The sequence below is a fragment of the Zalophus californianus genome, chromosome 14 (assembly GCF_009762305.2).
Source record: "Zalophus californianus isolate mZalCal1 chromosome 14, mZalCal1.pri.v2, whole genome shotgun sequence".
NCBI classification, from domain to species: domain Eukaryota; kingdom Metazoa; phylum Chordata; class Mammalia; order Carnivora; family Otariidae; genus Zalophus; species Zalophus californianus.
In genome coordinates, this window is record NC_045608.1 from 49,819,178 (window position 1) to 49,830,850 (window position 11,673).

Consider the following 11,673-nt stretch of genomic DNA (forward strand, 5'->3'; position numbering starts at 1 on the left):
AGGAAGCAATAGTAGTTGAGCAAAAGGATGGATAATGGAAGGAAGGTAAAACATACCTAAAATCTCCACAAAATCTCTATTTCTTTGCCCACTTACATTTAAGAAAATGCAGAATATTTTTAAATATATCATCTATGTATTTCAATATACTTAGAAAATGTCTAGAATGCACAAAAAACAGTGATTCTTTCTCGAGAGTAGGACCCAGCCAGTTGGGGGAAGTCCTTTGCTAGGAACATAATTTCTGTAGGTGGGTCCTCACCACCTACATACTGCTTTGGTAGAATATGAATTCTGAGAGAGTTAATGCTGATATCACTTGTAATCTCTAGACTTTGACCACCTTGGCAGGAGGGGTCTTTTGTCATTTTAGGACCCTGGCCACTTTCCAAACTAAGTACTCAGTGTAAGTTGGTTGAACAAATGAATCAACCAATTAATTAACCGATCAATGAAAATACCTTAGACATGGTTCCTAAATTATAACTATGGGCCAACGCCACACAAATTTCTTTCTTGCTTCATGGCAACCAGGTAGACCAGAATTCATATTTTGTCTCTATTATGTATAAACTGCAGACTTTGGGCAAATTCCTAAATTTTTTGAGTTTCAATTGCTCCATAGTGAAATGGGGATGAATTCTCTTTTGCACAGTTGTTGTTGACATTACATAGATCAAAATCCACAGAGCATCTACTTAGCTCAGAGCCAGGTGAATGGCAGGTACCACTATTGTTCATTTCTTAAAGGTGACATTTAATTCTTTCAAGACTTTCTTTTTCTCCCCCCTCTATTTAAATGAAGTGATGGGAATTTAACAACAACAAAATTCTGCAAAATATTATTCAGCTCCAGCTGGGTGATAAACTGTCCCAGACTTGGATCGTACTCCCTTTGAGCACTTACAGAAGTGGATGACAATAATTTAAAAGACAACACAGCTGAGCTGATTAATCATTTAGTGCCCTACACTGAATCACATGTTTCCTTGGCTTCCCTAAGGTGATTATATATTTCCTAATGCCCTTTGTATGACACTTAATAATACAACAACGTGTTTGCCCTTCAATAGGAAATCTCATTCACTTATCGCATTTTGAGAGGGACAAAAATAATAAAGTGAACTTTTGGAATGAATGTCGTCATATATATAAAGATCTAATTTCCTATAATCTTATTATTTTTGAACACAACATAAATCCTAAGTGAATTTTAGTCAGTTCCCATAAAAGCATTTCTTTTTTACTTTTAAAAATCACCCACATATTTTCTAGAATGACAGCCACTTTCTGTCTACATGTTACCTGTTTTTTCTAAGTTTCTCAAATTTTTAAGAGAAATGCTGAGAAAAATGGCAACCTTTGGCCCAATCATAACCTTGTTGGTTCAAATATCGAATGCCTTCTGAAGTTGTTTTTAAAACCTAATAGTCTGAAATCTAGACTGACATTTCAGTGATTAAGTAAACCATTCAGTCAATTCCATTTAAATAAATTAGATATGACTAACTCATTCTGATATCCCCTAACTCAGCTTACTGCCTTGTCCAAACATGGCAGGCACTAATAAATATTTATTGATTTGAGTTGTTCTTTGAAGTGAAATGTACTTAGGCTGAAACTAGAGCAAGTGATTTTGATAATGCATGTCAATCGCCTAATAGCTATTAAGTCCTTTTCCAATTCATGTACACCTTTCTCTGATTAGTGTTTCATTTCTTTCTGTTACATTATTGAACTTGGATTTAGATGCAGATTGGCAAATTGTTTTCCCAATATCTATTATCTATCTTGTGTTAATAACTATTCATTGGGTTTTAAGTCATTTCCCCTTTGTCTTTGTTCTAAGCACCCCTCCATTGTGAACCACTACTACATATTATTTATAAATCACTTTAGAATAAAAAAAACCACACACACAAAAAAGAAATGCCATTGATGCCAATGACCGAATGCTTCATACCCAGCAGGTGTGATTCATTAATAAGTGAGTTCACTTCGAAAGGGAAATCATTAATGTTTTCACTCCTATGAGACAATAACTCTGTAAGAATTAGATTTGATCAAATAATGATTAGATGAACTATAGGAGGATTCAGATTGTGAAATTATTACTTCTGGGAATCTGATTTAGCACTTTTTAATTTTTAAATATGAGAGTATGATATCTAGGAGATCAATAAGTCTAAGGGAAGAATAAGATTAAAATATCACCCTGTGTGTTCCTCTGTTAGCAAGGAAGGCTTTTTATACACAACCGTAATTATACAATTACAAATTTTATCGAAATAGCCACATGTTGGATTATATCTCTTGACCCTTTTTGGAATTCCAGTAAGCCACCACCAAACCACCAAGAGGTAAATATCTCCATTTTGTAATCAACATGTAGTCATTGTAACGAAAACAAAACAAAGTTTTTTTTCCATGTGGCATAAACATGGAATTGCTATCCAAAAAAATTCAGTTCCAAAGATGGGAAAATGTATAGTTGATGGACATGAAACTCGGATTAATTTTCTTACCCTCTCTTTCTGAAGAGTTATAAAGAACACCATAGTATCCTCATAGGATTCTCTGATAACTTTATGATCACATGTAAACAATCAATATATCACTAAGACACAGAATCCTATCATGCTCCTATAGTACTATGCTTAGATCCCGGCAACTGGGGCACTGCCCAGGGCCCCACATTTAACAACCCCTCAGTACCTGGGGTCATCCAAGGCCAGCAGTGGTGCCCCAAGCTCAGACAAGGACCCACATGGTCCTCAGTCCTGATTTCTAGGATGCTCTTTGGGTGCTCTCCAACCCATTACACTGCCATACATGGGTTGACCAGATGACCTGAGGAACGGTGAGATTCACATCCATGGGGTCATCCTTGTGGCAGTCCCAGATTCCTGGAATCACCATGACAGGCAGATCACTGTGTTTCTCTGACATCATATTTCTTTCACAGGATCACATGAGATTGGCCCTCAGAATGGTGCTGACATACTGTTTTGAGGGAATCTCAACCATTTCAGACTTAAGGCAAGACTTCAGCCATGGACATAGGCTCATGTGTGACTCTGACCATCTATATTTGGACCTCAACATTGCCTCTGGTCTTCCACACCTAGGGATATCATGTGGTGCCAGGCATTCCCAGGTGCCCCTGGCTCCTGACACCCAGGGCAGCCCCACCCCATTTACAGCCTCCACACCAAGCTTCAGGCTATCCTGTGGGTGGATGCACCTAATTCTTCCCAGAGCTTTTGAGGCTATTGTTCCACCATGCCAACAGGCCTTGCCAATCTATGTCTTCCCTAGCTCCTGGATCCATGTGGTTGCTGTGCTTCTCTACAGACTGTCCTAAGTGGTGCTAGAGAAGGATGCATATTGCTTGCACAAATATATAAGTACTTTTTTCTATTCATTATTTTATATCTTCATCAATAAATTCCTATACCTCATGAATGCCTATAATACATGCATTTTAATGATGCAGTTTTTAAATGGAACTGTCTCAACAGGCAGGGACCAGGCCAAAAAAAAAAAAAAAAAAAATTCCCCAAGGCCTCACATGCCCTAGCAGTGGCCCTGAGGTCCTAAATTTGGAAAAGATTTTGATCTATATCCTTATGCAATGCAAAAACTGTTAGCCAGTGTTTGTCAAGTCTCATCAGTGTCAAGTACACTGAGAGGAAACATCATAATCTCATAAATCAAATAGTTATATTTTGGGTCAGTGTCTTAGTCAGCTTGGTTTGCTTTGGTATTTTGGTATTTTGCTTTGACAAAATACCATAGACTGGGTGGCTTAAACAACAGACATTCCTTTCTCACAGTTCTAGGGGCTGGGAAGTCTGAGATCACGGTGCCAGCATGGTGGGGTTCTGGTGAGAACTCTCTTCCTGCCTTGCAGATGGCTCTCTTCTTTCTGTATCCTCACATGGTTAGGGGAAGGGGGGGTGGGTGGAGAAAGAGATAGCAAGTGTGAGAGCAGTATCTCTGGTCTCTTCTTATAAGAACCCTAATCCCATAATGAGGGCCTCACTCTTATGATCTCATCTAAACTTAATTAGTTCCCAGAGGCTCTCTCTCTCTCTCATTACCATCATGTCAGGAGTTAGGGCTTCAGCATATGTGGGGAGGGGGCAGAAGTCAGTCCACAGCAGTCAGTTCTCAGGAGAACTTTGTTCCTAGCATTAAATCAAAACCTATCTTTGTATCACATCCTTATGTTGGGGAAGAACAACCTGCCTTTACCCTCTTAAGTTTCTGGGGCCTTGCAAATTAAAGAGATTAGGCACACAATTCTTATTAATACTTTTGTGAACAGGAGTTCACGGAAAGGAATCGAAACTTGAAGCAGTTAGACTTGAGGGCATATGTATCCTCTTAAAGGAAAGGGGGATTGGACTTTAATGGATGATAAACCGTGGGGAAATGACTAGGAAATAGTGGGGAACTAATGGAAGATAAGGGCTTTTTGAGTAAGGTCCATTAATGCAAACTCAGCTGGGTGTCAGCTTCCAGGCTGAGTCATTCTTCTTCCTCTGGTGGGGGTGGGGGGTGGGGAGGACCTATCTTCCTCAGGGAATTTTTTGTTCTGTCTTCAAGCATATACGTGTGAAGAACTCTTCCTGCATCTGTTGATTCTCATTTGCCTTCAGCTCAAAATAATCCTCATGCCCAAGTGCCATATTTTGGGGTGGCATATTCTGATCCCCTTCACCTACAGTGGTGGCCCTCAGCTCTCACTGTAGGCACCACAGCCTGAGGCATTTTTAAAAGTCAGATGACTAGGTTCATGCCTCAGGGATTTGGTTTCATTTTGTCTGAGTGGAAACCAGACTTGGGTCTATTTAGAAAGTTCTATTGGTGATCCTAATGTGCAGCAAAGCTCCAGCAGTTCCGCATAATAAGATCACAGTAGATGCACAGATCAGCTGAGGAACTTTAAAAAATATATCAGGGCTGAGGACCTACTGAAAACTAAATCAGAATTTCAAGAGATGAGGCCCCCCAAATCGGTCATTTGGGATTTTATAAAATCTCAGACATCTCTCATCTGCAGTAAGTGTTGAGAACTACCACTCTAGAGCAAATTTCAGCTGGTGCTTTTATCTCTATGTGGTCAAAACACCATCTCTTTCATCCAAATTGACGGATTCTCTTAAGACGATACAGACACAAAGCTAATCATAAATCTCATTAAATGCCAACATTTGTTACATTTGACCTATGAAATGCCATATTCTTGTACTGTTCAACCACAAGGTCCACTGGATTTGAATTGTGTTGGTTCACTATTTGAGGGGACCTGTCCACGATCCCCTAAAGAGCAGAGTCTTTTTAATTTCATGTATTCTCGTGTATCCCTAAATGGACCCCCTAAGAGTCTGGTTATGCCTTCAGAACTGTCCCACAGGGAGACTCAGGATTATGCCAGGCAAGTTTCTGCAGCCCCTTCCCTGCCTGCCTTTCCAAGTAGGATCAGAATTGCAAAATCACCCTCCAGGAGTTGGGAGGTAAACCAGGCTGGCAGACTTAGAAGGAACACAACCAAATCTCAGGCTTGTGTTTATCCAATCGATAAATGCCATGGCTCTTGAATAACTGTTGTTTATATTCATTTCTCAGTGGCAGAACAAAAGGAGCATAATGAAAGTGAGCCCATTAGAGAATCATTAGAGTCAGTAAGGAGAAAACAGTCTTTAGGATCATCACTCTCAGCGAGACAACATCCAGACCATCTTTGGGTTCACGATAATATAAGTAGGCAGTGCAGTGGTTACCGGCAGGGCCATTTGTTTGTCTGTAGAAAGATTAGAGAGGGGAGGACAATCAATAGCTTCATGGCAGAAAATCTCCCTGGTTTGTGCAACCCTTTCCCTGATTTGTTGCTGACTCAGGTTTTGGTAATAGGAATCTTATCCAGTGCCTTTCAGTGTTAGCATTTTAGGAGCCGTTAAGCCAAGCAGAAAGGCCACAGATCAAGCCTATTGTCTGCTGGCAAAGGCTCCATTGAACCCTAATGAGCAGAGGAATCTAGCAAACAAAGAATCCTTAGTGCTTTGCTCAAATGAATCCTCTACCAGAGGCCAAGGGAGTCGTTTTGATGATCTGAAAAGGCAGTGATTAGAAGGTGCATCTATTATGAACCAGAAAGAAAAAGGAAGAAGGAACAGAAGGGAAGAAGAATGAAAGAACATAGAAAAAAGGATGAAACTTCTCCACCTGTGCTGTTTACTCAAGAGTCTATTGGCAGAAATTTGAAAGCAAGCCTAGAAACCCTCTGTGGATGGCCGTTGGTGTCCTCAGTCTCCATGACTGCAGATTTGCTGTTCATCCTAAGAAAGAGATGAGCATTCATTTTTCAACTGGTCTTCACAACATTCTTGACAAGTGAGAGAAGGGAACGTTCCACTTTGTCGTACAAATGGTTATCTTTTGATGTCATGTAGCTTCTAGAAATCAAATTATTCTCTAAAACTTGAAGCGCCCCCCCCCCTTTTCTTTTGTTTGAATTTGTAATCTCTATTTTGGCTTTGCCCTTATTTCCTCCTCTAACCCAAGGGACCATGATTGGGACCCTTTGATGACATGTGTACTTTCATTTTGGGGTCAGGCTGCAGATAAAAGCTGATGAAGTAGAAGGCATTGAACCACTGAAATTCAGAGAAGCCAATGTAAGCCTAAGTCACCTGAACCTGGAGAAATGGAAGCTGACCATTGCCAGGAGGTATTTGCTCAGCTAGCCACAAATACAAAAACAAAAACAAACAAGCAAACTAAACAACCACAGAAATCATCATCTACACCATTCACTGAATGCTCACCATATGCCAGGGAAGAGTTGAGCTCATTTCATATCCACAGATATCCTGAAGGATAAAGCTATTTTTATTATTTTACACATGACAAAATTGAGGGTAAGAGAGAGGTGCTTGCTAAGTCACACAGCTACCAAGCTGAACCCTGACTAGGACTGGGCAGGCTGGCTGGGAGCTCCAGCCTCCACAGAGCCTTCCCTACCTTCGCTCCAGGGTTTTTGCTAGATTAGCCTTTCCTCTCCTCCTTCCTACAGAGATTGCCTCCCTAAACTGTCCCTTCTGAAACTCTGATAAAAAGGTTTGCCTTATTGCTCCCGGATTATGAAAAACCAGGGACTTCACCCTGGGCAGAGGGGTGGGGGGGTGGGAATCTTATTCAACTGGAATGTCTGGTTCCTTCTCACCTGATCCACTTAAAAGAACTTCCTATAAAGACCTATGGAAAGAAAAGGGCAGTGAGGTAGAATGGCAGGGTTATCTTGGAGCTAGCTCCAGCCTTCTCGAGGATTCTACAAGAGCCATGGCAAAACCACTTTTGCTTAAAGATTTGGCCACACCGGTATAGCCTGGAAGAAGGAGTACACTCAGAAATGTGAGTCTCACATGGCTTTCTTCAGGAAAATCAAAGAAACATTTTTTTAAAAGATTTATTTTGAGAGTGAGAATGAGAGAGAGAGAGAGAGAGTACATGAGAGGGGGTAGGGTCAGAGGGAGAAGCAGGCTCCTCGCTGAGCAGGGACCCCGATGCGGGACTCGATCCCGGGACTCCAGGATCATGACCTGAGCCGAAGGCAGTCGCTTAACCGACTGAGCCACCCAGGCGCCCAGAACATTTTTTTTTTTTAAGATTTTATTTATTTATTTGAGAGAGAGAGAATGAGAGATAGAGAGCAGGAGAGGGAAGAGGGTCAGAGGGAGAAGCAGACTCCCTGCTGAGCAGGGAGCCCGATGCGGGACTCGATCCCAGGACTCCAGGATCATGACCTGAGCCAAAGGCAGTCACTTAAACAACTGAGCCACCCAGGTGCCCTCAAACAAACTTAAATGTCTGATCAGATGTAAGCAAGCAAGGAGTTTCACATTCCCACGCCTGCTGCATGGGTAATCTCTGGTTCCCCTTTGATTTTACTCACTACTAGGGTTACCAGATTTAGCAAATGGAAATACAGGGCACACAAGTGAATCTGAATTTTGGATAAACAATGAATAATTTTTTAGTATAGGTACACAAATTTCAGATAAACAATATAGAGTTTTTAGTATGAATGCTTTTAATATAAGTGTAGCCTGTGCAATATCTGGGACATTCTCACACCAAAATTATTTATGTTAAGAAATTATATATTGTTTCTCTCAAATTTAAATTTAACTAGATATCCTATATTGTACCTGGCAACTACAGGACTCACTATGAGGAGTCGACCTAAGAGCAGGGAGCTGTTAGGAGGCAGGGAGGAAGTTAGGAAGTAACGCCTCAGGCATGGCACAGGTGCATTCTGCCCTGTGGTTACACCAGGGCTGCAACAGTAACTATTACAGAGTAGAAACCCACCTGGCTCAGCCCCCAGAAAGCTCATTTGCATTGTGGCTTTCACTTCCCCTGCGGGGGATGGCTGCCATGACAGTTCCACTAAGGATGATACAGGGCCAAAAACTCTTCCTGTTCTGTAGAAGACCCTTGGGCGATTGGAGGAAACCTCAGTCCTATGCCCTAGCTCTGTCCCCAAACCCATACAAGCATGAAAGACATGCTTGACTATTGCAACCCTGACTACCCCCCACACCCCCAGCGCAGTTGCCTTCCCTGGCCTGCCCACTCTCCCAACTTGAGAGCATACTTCCGCTTTAATAAAATTGGGCTATGTGACTCACTACACTTCTGTCCTTGAATTCTTTCTCATGATGAGCATAAGAACCTGCCAGTGACAGAAACTGGAATGGGCTCCTTGTGTAAATAGACCTTATTTGCTTTTAAATTAAAAACAAAAATTAAGACACACTGTAATGTAGGTACATTTTTTTTTACAATCTATTCTGAATGCCATGTGAGAAAACTAGAAGGCCTATCAATTGGTTTCGCATTTTCTTTGTCATTATATTGTGATTTGTCACTTCATAGCAATTTCACTGTATCAGTTTTCATGGAATATTCTTTATAATCATTCATTCATTCATTCTCAACACACATTGAGTACTAATGACATGCAAGGCATTTAAGTGGTACCATAGGGACTCCAGAATGAATATGAGCCAAGGATTATCTTCAAGAAATCTACTGTTCAACAGGAAAAATAAAATACGAAACTAAAATCATAATATAGGAAGCATTAAGAAAAAATACTTCTATTAAAATAGTGTAAGTGCCTGAGAATTCAGGGAGGAAAGCATCACTTTTGTCTGAAGTTAGAGGCTAAGGGTGGTCATCACAAACAGACCTCCTACCCAGCCACCTGGAAAAAAGAGAAAAGTTGCAATCAGAAACTAGTCCTCACAGTCCGGTCACTTTAGCACTTACTCATTTTTGCTAAGATTTCACACGCATGGCAAACTGGTACATTAAAGTTTCTAATATAAAATTATTTTTTAAAAAATACAGAATGGCCAGGGCCTTGAGTGACTGGTGGTCCTTCCTTGTTTTGCCTGGGTAGTTTTATCTTTAATGTCACGAGTAGTTAGCCTTAAGTACATACTAGTAAGCTTCATCACGTTTCATCATTTTGCCACAGCCAACGAATACTGTTTTCATATTTGGGTATTAACTATACCACAGTCTCTGTGCCTCACTTAGGAAAGCTTACTTATTTTTTCAGGACCTGTTTTTTTGTTTTTTTTTTTTAACAATAGAATGTAAAATATATACATGATGACTCCTACCTTCCTACCAGGAATAATAATGAATGCAATGTCTGAGAGATGCATGCTTTCACCGACCCTGGGAATTCTCAAATACTGAGAGCTGTTAGAGATGATAGCCCAGCCCAGCTACCGCGCATTCCTCAGACCATTGGTAGTTACAGGGGCTGTGGGCCAGACATTCTGACTCAAATGAACCCACTGTTGTTTGCACTTTAGCTGTGGGTCTTGAAGCTTTGGCTCCTCATGCTTATTGGGTTTACAGTGTGTGAACTGGGGTTGTAGAGAGAAATTGCTGCCGCTCTCATTACCGTGTGTGTGGATGTGGGCCCCAGCTGAAGTCTTTGGTTCGTTGACTTCCATACCAGAATCCATTTCCTTCTGCCCTCTTTGATTATTGCCACTTCTTTTTGTTTATACAGCTCCAAAGGACTCCAAAATACATGTCATTAATTCTCTCATCATTCTTCCCTGATTAAAAAAAAGATTATTCCACAAATATCAAGACTAGACAGGCAATGTTCAAAAATCTTTGTATTTATCCTTCATGGTAGCCAATCCCATCAATGTTTTCATACAAAACAAATCCCTGGACACTAAGGGCTCGAGAGCTCACAGGCTGACTTTCAAAGAAGAGAATTCAGAGAGATCAACAGCTATTTACTTCAAAATATCATTTACCTACCAAGGTCGAGCCATCTCAGGGGTCAATGGACTTTTACCCGGAAGCCTCTGGGGGACAATTTCAGTTACTCTGTTTTCCTCCATGTGACATTTCTCCTTATTGTCCATCAGAAATGAGTCACAGGCACATTTCACTATGAACTCAATTTCAACTTTTTTTTTGCTTCAGGGTTATTACAGTTAAATTTTAAATATTGTGCATGAAGCGACTGTCAGTATTTGCCTTCTAATTAACTGATAAAGCCCCTTGGAATTTCACTCTAACACGAGAGACGTTGGAGGGAAAACCTTGTTTGGAAGGCAAGTTTCACACGGTTGCTCAGTGACAGTTGGGATTACCTTGTGTTCCAACACAATTCCAACCAAGAAACCTTTGTCACGTTTAATTGACAGTTTAGTGTTATAATTATGTATTAAGTATATTTACTCCAGCCGAGCATTAAGGTAAGCAAATACTTAGCTTTTTCCCTTGTAAGAGTTAGGCTGTCTGCCTGTCTTTGGGGAATGGCATCTGAAGTCTATGCAGAGGATCAGTGTCAGAGTACTGCGGATTGCCACTTGAGATCCACCCAGGCAGGGGACTCCGGGCCCTTTCTCTGCTTCAGAAAGAGCCTGATCTTGATCCTAAGGACGTGGGTTTAGGGTTACCTAATACGTTTAAATGTTCCTGTCCTGGCCTTCCATCTTCTGCATGATCCTACCCACCTCTTATCTCCTAAGGGTGACGCTCTTCCTTAGAAGGAGGTAGAGTCTCGGTCTGAGGGGGCATGCATGCCTGAGAATTGTGAATTCTGCCTTGTAAAAGTTTGGGAACCCCCCCCCCCCCACCGCGACACTTACACTGTTAAAGAGAAAGAGGGAATGGGATTTTTCTCCCATTGTCTTTCTATTTTTAAAACTGCACCTTTTTCTCCTGGGAAAAGGGAAAGTGCCTTGTTTGCATGGCTGAGTGTGGCTATGAAGAGGTCAGCCTTGAGCAGGAAGTTACAGCTTTTATAAAGCAGGTGAAAGTCCCTGCAGTGAGCCAGTTTTTAATATTGCTTTTTTTCTCTATCAAGATTAAAAAAAAGTTTCTTTATTTTTGTGAGTGAATAGGATTGCATTCTTATTCACAGACTCCCATCTCAAAAACCTTTCAACCATCAGCACTTGGGTAGATTCTGATCTTTCACTGTTGCTATATAGACATAGTAAATAAAATGAGATAATGATGCTTAGGAACTGTGTAAAGTTAAAAATCATTACAGTACAATTATTACTGTTATCACCAAAGGAAAATAAAAAACCCACCACATTAAGATAATGAGAT